Below are 11,087 nucleotides of genomic sequence, written 5' to 3' on the forward strand. Positions count from 1 at the left end.
TCTGAGTAATTCTCTGAGAGTGTTTTGGGATGAGATAAACGTTTACTCCAATCAATTAAAGACCTGAATACAGTAAAAAGGCTGACCTTCCCTTGAGTAAGAAGGTTTCTGCAATTAGCTCTGTAATCTGAATAGATTTAAAGATGCTAATGACTCTTTTTCCAGTAGAAAAGAAAGAACTGATGATAGCCTACGGTGTGGCAATAGAGATAGGCCAACTATCACTATTGGATACTCTTAATCAAACATTTATAAGAAGCAATGGGTGATTGTGTGTGATACTTTGGAATATTTTGGTAAACATACAGGTAATGAGATTGTCAGGTTGCTCCTAATGTCACTGAACAAGAAAAGGATGAGCTCAGGGATTCAAATTCTCAATTTAAGTGCTATATTAAAAGTTCTGAAGGCTTTTGTGTATTCCCTGAAGGAGAACCTTAATTTCTTGTAGCTGTAGGACTGGGGTGCCTGAAAATCACACTCATCCTACAACTGGATGATATACAATGCATGTTGAACTTGCAGCTTCTCAGGGTGTCTGTTATAAGGAATGGGTTCTTGAAAGGTGGAATGTGTACACGTGGGAAGACCTTGATCAAGCTGGTGACATTGAGCTCCCCTGATTTTGCCAAGTCTTTTTTGACACTGGAAGCAGCTTTGACTTCTACTGGAAGTGGCCTCTCCACCCCTTCTGAGGGGGTTAACCCTACATTAACTAAGGAAACTAGAATGGCCCCTAGCTTGGAGGCCGTTGCCATGTAAGACAATGCTGATGTCCTCAGCACCCACCCTACCACCCTTTTTTCCTTCTAGGCCTATAACTAGACTCAAGTTGGTGAGGTACAAAGTGTGATCCAGAAGGTGTTCTGCACTCCTAAAGAACTTCTTGAGTTTCCTAATTTATACAGAAAAAAATCCAGGGAGCTTGTGTGAAGATGGCTTTAAGAATGTGGGATAATGATGGAAGGAATATAAAACTGGGTTACGCCAAATTTATTGATGGGCTCACTAAGCAAAGATTCTGTGTTATTGATGGAGCTCAGGGAGGTAAAAAGGGCTCAGTTTTTTGGTTGGTTGGCTGAAACAGGACCAAAAGGTGGCTCAGAGTTAGCGAGTTGGAAATGCCAGACCTGCCTTGCTTTAATGTAGAGGGAGGGATTCCAAAGCTTAGGGAGATTGGAATGGTAGAGTGGATTTGTCATTTAAGATTTACTCACCCACACTGGGAGAGACACACAAATAAAACTTCCTCCAATACTATGAGAAATAAATTTGTGAGGGGAGCCGCATCATCCTTCAAGAGCTCAGCTCTCTCTCTTTTCTGTAGTCCAGGCTTTACAGTGGGAACTGGAGTCACCAAATTGGGAAGATGAAATGCAATGGGAGTAATTGCATCTCAGGGTGACAGGAGCCAAGTGGCAGCACTCAACTGCTAAAGACAAGGTGGGCATAGTTAACTAATGACTGCAGAATCAAAGCAAAGAGCAGAATAGTCTGACTCACATAGACCTATTACCTAGTCAATCATGGTGTTCCTAGAGGTGAAATAGATAAGAAGCCTATTAAACTCTTACTTGATCTGTGTAAGGAAAATTTCTAGGTCAAATAAAATTCTCACCTTGAATCACAAGAACAGTCAAACAGTCAAGATTCCTTAACTCTCAGATTTGAGCCAGTTTACTGACCTAGAGGTCCTTTTGAGGAAGGACCCTGCTACTCTGCCATAAATTTGTACAGTTAATCTTTCTCCTTGCCTTCCTCAAAGAACCTGCAGCCTTTCACCAAGGTGTATTGGAGGAAAGGAACTAATCAGAACTTTTGAGGACTACTAGACATTGGTATCTTGATCATAGATATAAATTATAAAAATGGGTGTAGTTTGGCCGACACAGCTTTTCACACCATGCCACAATTTTGCCTAGGCTTCACGATGACATATTATGATAAATGTTTTCCTTTTGCAACTGAACCAGGGCAATACTTTACACAGCCTTCCGCTCCAATATTATTGAGGATTTATTTAAGTATATTTGTTCCTTTGTGCTTACGGTAGAATTACTTCCACCTTGCAAGAATATATTGATACAGGTCTCCACTTAATGGCTTGAGGCAAAAGAGTCTTTGCAGAAAATTTTAAAATATAACTCCATGTATATGGCCCTTGTATGTATTTCATATCGGTTACAGTTACAAACACTACACTGTGTACGGTGTTCTATTTTGCTGCTTTTGCCCTTAGACTCAGAAAAGCTCCTGACTTTACTGTTTATGCAGTGTTCTATTTAAAGTAGTACTTCACACTGAGATTTTTTAAATTATCTACTCCTTTTTTTATCACCACTTCCATAAAATGTCTGATTAAAATTAGTTACTGCTATAAGCATTAGTATCTGGAATACTCCAGTATACTTCAAAATAAAAGTTCATATTGACCGAACTCAGATTGTTGGTTTCCTATTGATTATTCTTAAGTCATGGAAGAAAAATAATAGCTAAAAATGCCTCTCTTGTATTTCAGTCCATATATGTATACCTAAAACTGCCTCTTCCTCCAGAGTGTGGAAATAATAATCAACATGATATGCTTTTGCACTTGAATGGGATAAATTCATTTACACATGAACTTTTTTGGTTTTAATATATTTAAATTAATTTGTCTTAAACACTTATCCATGTCCATGCATTTACCACTCTTACACCCTCAACAAGCAAATATCAGTAAAAGGTTATAGGTATTTTGAAGAGGATGTTCAGTCATCGTTTGACTATTATCATAATCTTACTTGCTATATGAATATTATTTATTTCTTCACACTGTTTCATTACTAAAGCAATTCATGTGATTCATTTCATACAATATTTATTTCAAATAAATGCCATTATTCTGCACATCTCCTATTAACTTTTTTGTTAGTGTCCAAATTTTTATTCCAACTTAGATACTTTTACAAAATACTTGGAAAATTAAAGCAAAGAGAGTTAAGTGGTACATATAGTATTAGTTGTATATTAAAAGTAAATTTTCTAACAGTGAAAGTTGTTTTACTTGATTACAATTAATTAACATATTAGAATCAGTTACATTCTGGAATGATGCAAAAGAGTGTTAGTTATGGCAGAGGAACATATCAAATGCCTTATCCTTCTTCCAAACTGTGTCTATAAGCATTCAACTAGATGCATTATTTTCATTGGCAAGCAAAATAAGTGTCCTTGAAATCCTACATCCTTCACTGTAGTTCAGCTCACTTGACACATTGCTAACATATCAGATGATTAAATGGAAACTTAAGTACCAAATATTTAAAGCAACTTTGTATAATAGACCCATTGAGTATATATAAAACTCAAGTTCGTGAAGTAGAAAATAAACTCGTACTTCAAGGAGAGGAATAGGCAAATGGGCTTTGTGTTCCCCCTGTTCCATGTGCTCTCTGTGATTTGGGACAAGGTACATAAATACTTGAATCTCTTTTGAAAACACTGTAAAATGGGACATTATCTAAATCACAGGTTAATTTAGAGGCATAAATACAGGTTGTATACAGTGCCTAGCACAATTCCTAGGAGATCTTAGCTCACAACGAATGTTACTTATCTTTTTAATATTTATTTATTTTATTTATTATTTATTTTGGCTGCGCTGAATCTTAGTTGTGGCACTCGGGATCTTTGTTGCAGCGTGTTTAGTTGCAGTGCATGGGCATCTTAGTTGCAGCATGTGAACTCTTAGTTGAGGCATGCATGTGGGATCTAGTTCCCTGACTGGGGATTGAACCCAGGCTCCGTGCATTGGGAGCGCAGTCTTACCCACTGGACCACCAGGGAAGTCCCCAAATGTTACTTATTTATTTTATTTGTAATACTGTCTTATTGCTATTATTTCAGTTCCTTCACTCTATTTAGAAAATTTCCAAGAATATATTTTCTTAGGTTCTCAATAGCTTCTTTCCTTTTCTAATAATAATGAAAAGGATTCAAGAGCAAGGTCAGAAAATGTGTTTTTGGACGATACATGCTTGAGCAGTTAGAAGTGATGAATTCTTTACTTGCGGACCTATCACTAGTAACTACACATGGGGGGGGGGGCGTGCAGAAGTGCCAGAGGGAGATGTGCCAGGCATCTTTTCGTTCTTCTCTACCATGTGTTCAGTCCCAGCAGTTCATACCATTCAGCAGGTTCCCCTGCCTTCTTGGTTCCAGTTTGAGTCATCCCACAGGGAGCCCTCGTAGGAGATCAAATACAGAAGGAGAGTGACATTGGTAGTACATTTATACCCCTAGCTCCCAACTTGCAAATTCACCTTTAGGTAGTTTGACCCTTCAAGAGAGGTTCACTACTCTTTTACAAGCTGGCTGACACTGTGCCACTCAGTACCTTTGGGTTCTGGTAATTTCACTTTTCTCTTGTCTTTCCGACTCTGGGTTGTTACCTCCTTAGCCTTTGGAGTTCCCCTACACACACCTTATATAGAATCCTTTAATCATTTCCTATTGCTGCTTTACAAAACACCACAAACTTAGTGATTTAAACAATACAAGTTTTTATTTTAAAGTTCTAGAGGTCGAGGTCAGAAGTCCTAAAATCTGGGAGTCGGAAGGCTGCTTTCCTACCAGATGTTTTAGGGGAAAGTCTCTTTTCTTTTCTTTTCCAGCTTCTAGAGGCTACCTGCACTCCTTGGCCCTTGGCTCCCTATTACTTTGACATGTGCTTCTCTCATCACATCTCATCTCTGACCCTCCTGTCTCCCTCTTTCACTTATAAAGACTTCTGTGATTACATTTACTCCATCTGGACACTCCAAAATAATTTCCCCGTTTCATAATCCTTGATTTAATCACATCTGCAAAGTACTTTTGGCCATTTAAGGTAACGTATTCACTGGTTCTAAGGATTGGGACATGGAGATCTTGGGCGGGGGTGTATTTTTCTGCCTATCTCAAGTTCCTTTGTAAATCAGTTTTCAAATTCTCTAATTTTGAGTGTGATTTATTTCTTGATGGGAACCTCAATAATACTAGGAGACCAATTTCCCTACTGTTTTTTAGGTTCCTTTTCCAATATTATTCTGTGTAAGTAGGAGAGAGACACCAACTAATAACAGTGCTTTCTTTATACCTGTTCCCACCATTACCAATATGGTTTAAGCTCATTTTATTCTTAGTGTTATATCCTCCAATCATCAGTTTTGGGTTTTTTTCCCCAAGTCATACTACATATATCTCTAAGAATAATATTACCAAAGTAAAGCTATTTTTAGAAAACACTAAAAATAAACCTAAAATCCAGCATCCTTGGATTGATATACTAAGCCAACTCATTGTAGGCAACTACTCCAACACTACATTTACTTTAAAAAATACTTTTAATATAGAATTCTATTATCCAGAAATTTGGATTTTATCGAATGAGTATAAGGCCTTCCTATCTCCACAATCCTGCTTATTTTTGCTAAAAATAACATATTGTTTCTAAGGTACATTTCCAGTACCTTCTCAGATAAATTCAGATAGAAGGGAATCCTCTACCTTCTAAATTTCTGTAGGATTTAGGCATCATTTGTGGTTTTTATTGCAATTCATAATGTAGTTATTTCTATTTTTATATCTATACCTAGATTTCAAATTACAGAATCTTTGTATAGTTAAGTTTTATATATCTCTTACTATAGAACATAGAGGATATATATGCAGTTCTTACATAGTTTTCTTTTTTTCCCAAGGTACTTGACTATTTAAAAGTACTAAAGTAGGCACTCTGAGAATGTAGCTGCATATCTTGGTGAATACAATGTTCTGTTGTGTTGGATTTTCTTATATAATGAATTTCCAATATAAGCATTAAACTAGGAGTTTTTTTCCCTAATTCATTGCCTAAAGTTCATTGATTGAATCATGGTTAGCTGGCCTAGCTGATAGCATAAGAAGTCATACAAAAACTAATAAGACCTAAATAAAGGTGAAAATCATATCATGCTTCCGTATGGTGATTCTTATACAGAAGCTTAACAGAAAGTTTATGGTATTTTGAGTAAAATGTGAAGTCTTGAATTAGCCAGGTTCGGTGTTGATTCTGGTTTTGCTGCTTATACAGTATACTACCTTGCTATGTGGCTTAATATCTATTTATTTATTTATTTATTTATTATTTATTTATTATTGTTATTTATTATTATTTATTATTATTATGTTTTTTGGAACTATAGTGCTTTTATTACCAGAATGTACAAAACATTGGTCCCTTTATAATTCTGCAATACTGCCTCAGATTCCCACAGTTTCAAACAACTTGTCTTTTAAATTTCCATAACATCCGTTTAGCATAAATGATTTTGTTGCTGTTCACAGTAGAAGACAGTCTTTAGCTTTGATGGTTCAGACCTAATTAAACAGAAATGGCTAACTTTGGGCCTAAGATAAATGTGGTATAGAAAGAAGAGCACAGATCCCTACCAATACACATAAACCATACTCCATTCAAATAGTCCTGGGACCTTACTGAACGGACTTTCAAATAAGTAAGCCTCCCGTTAAAAAACATTTTAAAATGTACTGTCTGATAAACTCAAAATACAAAAAAATGCAGTATCACCAACTATGTGCATTTTCTAGGATTCGTTTTAAAATTCAGGCTAATGTTTAACAATAGCATTTCAGTTAAATTATGGCATTGGAAAAGGTTATACTTCTGAGGAAGGATCACATAAACATGCTTTTTGGGAGAAGATATGTTTGGAAAACAACAATAATGAATAATTAATATTGCTTTAACATTTCTAAAATCACATAAAAATGATCATCTTTGATTGCCATTTCAGTAAGTTTCGATACAGGGTATGTTACTGTCCACTTACTAGTAACCAAAACACACATAGAAGACTCGTAACAAATATTCAGAATCTATTATTTTCATGAGCTAAACATTTCTGAGACTTTAAGATTCATGTTTGAACATACAGTACTGCAATGTTGGCTACATAAAATACAATAAATAGAAGATCTTTTTCAGAGGAAGTTCAATCATCAGAGGCTGTATTGCATTTAAGGATTTAACACTGGCTATATACAGAAGGGAAAGCATTTCACTTTGAAATTCTTTACATTACTAGAGCTCTCATTTTAATATGGCAACATATAGCAGCTTACCATTCTGACACTTAAAAATCAAGAGGAATAGTGCTACTCTTTTATCCTTCGGTTCCCAGTGACAAATAATGCAGTAATTACACCTCTGGTTTTCAGTTCCTCTCGAATGACATTTATTAACAGAGAGAAACCCGATGCTTTAGCTGAAATTTGGCAGCCCAAGAAGTGCACTGACTGCTCCAGAACATTCCTCATGGTGTAGAAACAGTGCTTTCAGTTGACCTTTTGACCAGTAATCCAGGACATATGCCAAAAGTTTCATCGAGAGAGAATTGATACGTAAAGTTCCAACGAAGACAACTCTTCATTTTCTCATTAACAGCACACATGTGTGCCACAGAACCAATGTTGTTGGTGATAGTAACTAACGTAGCTCTTGCTAGATCTTCTTTACCAACAGATTCTCGCTTCTTCTTATAAATCATATTCCCAAAACTAGATGCTACAGCCCAGCCAGACAGACCAAATCTCTCAAAATCTCCTCTGTAAATATCACGGACCAGCTTGTCAGCTTGGGTGCTCTCACCTTTGGATGCCATTTCAAGAGCCTCTTCAAAACTTTCACAGCCAGTCAATAAACTACATAAACCCAGAAAGGTACCCCCTCCAAGGCTTGTCCCAGTTACTCGTTTATAGTTGTCTTTGGAATGGACTGCTAAAATACTGACCCCGGAACCAATGATCACTACCAGCAGTGGTTAGGGATCAGCCAGGTTGAAAGGCATCTTTTGGCATCTCTCAGGTTCTGAGGCCTTAGCAAAATAATAGCACTCTGCTTGTCCATTGAAACTGACAGAATCTATGTACAGCAAGCCCTTTACAAGGCAGTCAGGTTCATCCAGTTTGTGCAGGTGGAGGTTTCCAACTGTGCGAAAACCGTTTTCAAACTTGTCAGCACCACCTCCTGTAGCACGTAGCACTGTGTGTAGTGTTGAGAAGTTTTTCGCTCTTCCCCTTTGGATAAAAGCAGGCAGGTCCTGGGTTGGAAATCTGATAAAGTGCAGGTTCCCTCTCCGGCCAAAAAGTGTTAAATCTTTTAGTTCAAGGCGTGCATCCCGAATACCAGTGGATCCACAGGCTACATTAGAAGTCAGATATTTTCAGATACTTTTTAAGCTCTCAACTTCTTCTTGTTCTTCCTTTGCTGTGATATCGATAGGTTCAAAATATGAGAGCTTTACTAGAGTTCCTCCGATGTCCATGCCAAACCGTGGGAAAGAGGGTTTCTTGGCATCCTTGATCTTCATGGCGTCGGCCTGAGCGGCCAGAGGCAGCCTCGGGCCCTCCCCTGGGGCCGGGCGGGGCGGGGCCACCTGAGATGAGGCCCGGCCCAGGGGGCGGCCCCCCTACGCCCGCGAGGGGCGGCCCAGACCGAGCGAGCAGGGGAAGCGGAGAGGGGGCCCCGCCGCTGCCGCCGCCGCCGCTCCAAACAAAAGGCCCCGGTCCCCCGAGCCGCCGCCCAATTTATCTATTATTTACACGTAGGATTTTTGAGGACTGAGTTACACATAGGTTTGTTGAGAAAATAGTATATGTGAAATAGCTTTTTCAGTGTTCACTAAATTTATGTTTTAAGAAATCTTAAAAGCAAGAAATGAATATACCAAACCGCAAATCTGATTTTCAGGACTATATAGAAAATCTTCCACCAGAGCCCTTCTCACATGAGCCTAAGAAATATGTGATCTAACTTATAACGGGGGAAAAGGTATCGTGTAAATAGTTTTATGAGACCAGGTTTGTTTCAGTTGTTGTGGTGGTTTTGTGTCTAAATGAAGGACTGAAGTCCATTTTTGCCTCCTTGGAATCAACAAGGAAAATCAACAAGGAAAATCACATGGTCATATTGGGGAGAGTTTTCCTTCCCCGTCAGAAGAACCTGTTTTGACATTAAAGTTCTCTCATTAGATCTGAACCACTCTCCTTCATTCACCTCCCTCTGTTCAGAAAAAATACTCCTGTCGTAGATCTCAAAGAAATCAGGTTTCATCTGAAGCAGAATAAATGATTTAAGAAACTGGATTATTTTAAGAGAAAATTGGTTTGGCATAGTAAATAATATTAGTAAGAAAGTAAAAGTATCTTATTGTACCTACCCAATTTTTCAGACTTCCCCTGATAAATATTCTCCTAAAATTATTAGATTTACTCAGAAATCACATTTCTTTTATAAACATTTCTTTGTAAAACACCAAACTATCTTCAGTTTGCTCTGAATCACTGTTGTCCTACCTAGAGTCTAAATAATTTGCCAATGAATACATTATAACGTAAGTATTATAGAGTACAGTGAATTATAATGGCTTGTGTCACAATAGAAGGTAAGTGTTGCATCCCATTCACGTTGCAATTTGACAACTTCCTGAAGCAGTTGTTGACAAAATAGCACGTATGAAAGGAAGCTTACTTACCCTTTAGCCCTTTGGTACAATCAAAAGAACACAACTGTTTAACAAGGGAAGAATTAAAGTTTGAACAGCAGTGCTCTGTCTGGGGGGAATTCTAGTATTGCTTATGAAAGATATTCAGGGAGACACCTATAAAAACACAAGTCGACTGAAGTTTGTAAATTAATTTAGCAATTGCTATGACAAAGCTAAGGGCATGGAGCTAATAAAATGTGTCCGTCATGGAGGCTTTAAATAAAAGTGGAAGAGAGCAGTTATTGTAGACTTTAATGGTGCTGCAATATTTAATCTTTTCTTCCAGACATGACCTTGTATAATAAATCCCAAGTTGTTTTCTGAGAAAGGAGAACTTACTACAGCTATACAGCTGTCATATTTCCAATATTTTTCTCTTTTACCTTTATGTCAAATGTTTTCTGGATTTTTAAATTCATATGATAATAAAACCATTAGAGTTTTATTCTCTTTATGGAGAGATGGAAGTACACACATTAAACAGAGGATATGAACAAAGTCTTAAATTTTCCACAAGCTATATTAAAAATGATTTCCTCTGGAAAAATAGATACCCACTTAGGAATACGAATAACTGTAAATTAAAAAATGGATTAAATTTTGCAGGCTATCTATTTACCAATTTAACAAAGCAAATATAAGTATATGCTTTGTTTCCACTTCAGTATTATCTATTGATGTGATAATTAAATGATGGCCTGATATTTTATTTCAACCTAAACTAAGCTTTCATATTTCCAACAATACGTATTATAACACAGAAGATAAATAAGGCTGCCACCTGCAAATCATTATAGTTTAAAAATAGTCAATAGTCCTATCAAGGTAAAATATTTAGAATAATTTTAAATATACCAAATACTCATGCACACATAAACAGATACATACACATACATAAACATATATGTATATATGTGAGAAACACACATGTTAAGGATAATCTTGGAGAGTTTTAATTAGTAAAGAGTAGTATTTGCCTTACAGAGATTCTTTTATTTTTATACCAGAAGATACATCCTTTAGAAACAATTTTGGTTTTCAACCCTGGATCTCAGAATTTCAGAGTTGGAAAATTAAATGTCTTTAATGCCTTTTAAAGTAAATTTATTTAATCCCATTACATACTAGGGCTTCAGTTGTCTCTATCATATTTGCATCAGAGGTCAACCTGCTTTTCCTGGTCCAGTGCATCCCAAGGCCACTTGGTCTATCGTTGTACATCTCAGAGTGTTGGGCATTTTCCCCTTGATGCATGCCTCCTCCTCTACATTCTTTATGTCAATTAGATTATCATCTGGTCAGAGCTGCTGTTGAATGTCCATCCTCCTTATTATAGACATTAATCTAAAGATAGTTAATATATATTCTGAGTTACAGATCTAGAAAGCAAGGCAATTGTCTGTTCTCTGCTGAATTGTCACCCATATGCCACTTTAGTAGCTGTAATTGAAAAGTGTAATGAACATGTACCTCTCCAGCTTGTTGGATTGCAGTATATATATATGCACGCATATATGT

At 36.9% G+C, this 11,087-nt stretch overlaps 1 pseudogene; it reads right to left on the reverse strand.

The window, feature by feature from the left end:
- Positions 1–7,285: 7,285 nt before the first annotated feature.
- On the reverse strand, positions 7,286–8,393 carry LOC132413921 (pantothenate kinase 3 pseudogene; annotated as a pseudogene).
- Between the last annotated feature and the right edge of the window lie 2,694 nt (positions 8,394–11,087).

Source organism: Delphinus delphis, chromosome 18 (genome assembly GCF_949987515.2).
Source record: "Delphinus delphis chromosome 18, mDelDel1.2, whole genome shotgun sequence".
In the NCBI taxonomy this organism is placed as follows: domain Eukaryota; kingdom Metazoa; phylum Chordata; class Mammalia; order Artiodactyla; family Delphinidae; genus Delphinus; species Delphinus delphis.